Source organism: Pteropus alecto, unplaced genomic scaffold (assembly GCF_000325575.1).
Source record: "Pteropus alecto unplaced genomic scaffold, ASM32557v1 scaffold134, whole genome shotgun sequence".
Lineage (NCBI taxonomy): Eukaryota > Metazoa > Chordata > Mammalia > Chiroptera > Pteropodidae > Pteropus > Pteropus alecto.
In genome coordinates this window covers 6,795,650-6,799,225 of record NW_006436283.1, presented here as the reverse complement: position 1 = coordinate 6,799,225, position 3,576 = coordinate 6,795,650, and positions in this window count along the sequence as shown.

Below are 3,576 nucleotides of genomic sequence, written 5' to 3'. Positions count from 1 at the left end.
TATTGGGATTTGCCCCCAGGTCAGGATTAGGGTTGATTTATCTTTTTTATTTTCTTGCTGAGGGAGGGTTGCCTTCTCTGCTGCCCGCCCTTCCCCCTCCTCACCTCGTCCCGGTTTGGCGTTTAGACAAACAAGCCACCTGATGGTCTTTCCCACAAACTACCCCACTCCAGGTAACATTACATAAAGTACCAACTAGGAGAGATAATGGACAGATAGATGATAGATAGATAGAGTCTTCAAAAAGGAAAAGTTAGGGCGTCCCAAACCCAAATCAAGGGCTTTATTCATTGGCACTAACTCAATACAAAAAACCTGACAAGCCCAGTGGCAAATTTATCTCCTTATGATTCTGACCCAACTCTGAAATGTTTACTTGGAGAACACTCACATACACACATTTCTCTAAACACATTTCTCTCTCTCTCTCTCTCTCTCTCCCTCGCCTAGGAGTCTTTCAAGACAACAATGCTATTTACAGGAATCAGTGCCCAGCTCCTTAGCTCATTAAACAGCCAGATCAGCACAGAGTGGTTAGCACAGTGCCAGGACAAGTTGACACCAAGCGAGGATCATCTTGCATCTAACCAAAACAAGCACCAGTACAGGGCAAGCTTTCTCCAGTCTTTCCTTCTGCCCCTTTCTGGACGTTTCCCCTGGGGAAGACAGGTCCCCACCCAGACTCCTAAGTCAGCCCTGCAAATGAGCACACGCCCAGGGCCTGAAAGGCCAAGCCCTGGCCAACTGCAGAGGAATTTAGCACCGAGCCCTTAGCAGTCTATGCAAATGAAGGTCCGCCTGAGAACCGAAGCTGTGAGATAAGCAGAGGCCTAGGCAGCTTTCCCAACGTTAATGCCAGTGTGAGGCACCCAGGAAATGTAAAACCTCTTGCTCTCCCTGAGAATGACCTGGCCCCAAGAAAAAGTGTACACTGTTCATGCCGTTCTGGCCTTACGTGCACGTTCACTCTTGAGTCAAAACGGCATGGGAGCCAAACCCCGCTTCGGATGAGGACTTATCGTATATGGGCAACCTCACCTCGAACGTCAACGTAGGGGTGAGTATATGTGCGTGTTTAGGTCTTCAAAGACAATGACTTGATGGGAAAATAAACCGGTTCTAACAACGGCCTTGGACTCGAGACTTTGGAAACGTGGTTTTCTTGTGCCTGGTCCCTTGGGATTCTAGTGACCTGGTGAAGAGTGGGGGACGGGGATGCTGGAACGTGCACTTACTGTCAGCTGGACTGCAGTCTTTGCAGAGACTTCTAGCCAGGTCTCAGACTCTGATTCCAAAACAGCTGAGACAAGCATACACTTCTTTGGAAGGAGCTAAGCACCCACTCAGGTCAACGGCACCGAGGAGTCTCAGAAGAAAAGTGTCCCCTTCCTGAACAGTGACTACATGACAAGACCTTCATTCTTAACTACCCATTCTATCCATTCCGGGGGTGGGCAATGGGCACAGGAGACAGAGACGAGAACGCCAAGTAACCAGTAAAAATGGTGCAGAGGGTTGACACGGGAGTGACGATTCCGAGTGTATTGGGAGGTGATCAGAACCACGGCTCGCACGTGGATTCAAGAGTCCAAGAGTCCAAGACGAAACTCCCAACTTGACCTCAGACTATCCATTTTCTCACCCGAAAAATGGGGACAGCAGTAGTGACTATTCTTTGCCACTAGTAAGCCTTCCACAACTGTTAGCTGCTGTCATGATTGTTATTTCTATTTGAGGGCTATGCTCGTCTCTATTTCACAGGCTGGTTACCGGTACTAAATTAAACCATGCGTTCGACAGTGTAGTATATTTCCTGGCCTGCAGTAATTAATCAATGAGTGTTAGCTATTGCTATTATTGTAAATATACATATGGATACATTACAGAATCGCATAGGTTCTCAAAACAAACCTAGACGGAGAAAGCAAAAGGTTATTTAAAAATAAGCATCTCTGGGCAGTAAGTTCATGGGTGATTTGTTTTCTCGTTGTGGCATGACTAAAGCGAACAGGCATTGTTTGGTGAAGAGGGGGAAATGCCTTGGTGTTTAAAATCTAATAAAAATAAAATGGACATTCATTGTCTTGACCTCGAAATGAAACTATAAATGCAATGAAAAAGAAGTCAGAACAGAAGTGGCGAGATTGTGAAATCAGAAACAGCTTGTAAAACGGAGATAAAGAGCTGCAAGCCTGACCCAGAGTTGGGGTTGGAGGTGAGATCCTGCAAGGGTACGCTTGGGACCCCCTGCGTGACCCGAGGGACACTGGGAGAGAGACACACCCAGGAGGCAGGTGCCACCGGCTGAATCAGAGGCAGCCGTAAGTCTCACTGACTGGAGGGCAGCATTTCCCACCGGAGGGTTTAGTCATTATTGGCTTGAACCATGAACTTGACCGAGAACCCGAACCCGGCTGACAGGACGCAGGCCACAGGGTTGAGCAGACCTGCTCTGTGGCATTTTCCAAATACCTGTGCCATTGCAGACAGCTGGCTCTGATGACATTCACGTTTCGGTTCAGGACCTGTGGTCCAGAGCACGTCTCGGAGCCTGTTACGCAACCCCAGGCTGGGTAAGGGGGTCAGACTCCACCGACACAGCCACAGAGGCCGTGCCAGGAACAGGCGCCTGCTGCTCCGTGCACACGTGGAACAGAAAGAGAGGGTTCGAGCCTGAGGACCCCGCCCGAGCGCCTGGGTCTCAGTGGCTGCTCCCTGCTCTTCTCGGTTCCTCTTCTTCCTCCTGGGTTCAGCACAGAGAGGGACCCCGAGGCTCAGTCCTCAGCCCAGCCAAGGTCCCATCCTCTCCCCGCATTCTTGAGGATCCCCCGAATCTCTTGCCCCGTCCTTTGTCCTAAGCCCCCGTGTGCCAGCTGCCTACAGGGCAGGATGATCACTGATTCCCAAAAATCTTCAAATTTCCCACGTCCACATGGAACTCATTCTATGCCCCTCAACAAGGCTCCCCTCGGAAGCCCCCCATGTAAGCGAAACCAACTTTACACTGCGTCGCAGAGAGGAGCTGCCCTCCCCTCACAATGCACGATGGAGGCCTCTTTCCGTTGTCCGGAATGAATGAATGTTAGTATCCCTATGTGAAAGACAAGGTGATGGACCCGAGGAAAGGTTTAGAGCTTGCTCAAGGTCACGTGGCTGGTAAGCAGTTGAGTCCACATCTGCTCCATGTTCTTCCGGCTCCAAGGCTAAAGCTGAGAGTGATCTTGCTATTTTTGCCTTCCGCTGCTGCAGTAATGCCCCACCTGGGCTCCTTGACTTCAGACTTGCCTGTTCCAGTCCACTCGTTATCGCCCGCCCAGCTTATCATTCGAAAATATCGGTCAGCTCTGCCAAACTCCGCTCGACAGCTGTCAGTGGCTCCCTACTGCCTTCCACGCACAGACCAAAGCTTAACGCCTGAAACTGGAGGCCTCTGCACTCTGACCTCATCTCTCTGCAGCCTCCTTGTAGGACTTCTCTGCAGGCATCTTATCTAATCTTTGCTCCCCACACCTGCAACACCTCCTTTGCTCTGCCTCTCCCCAACACCTTCCCTTTAAGCCCAGCCCAAGTCCCACC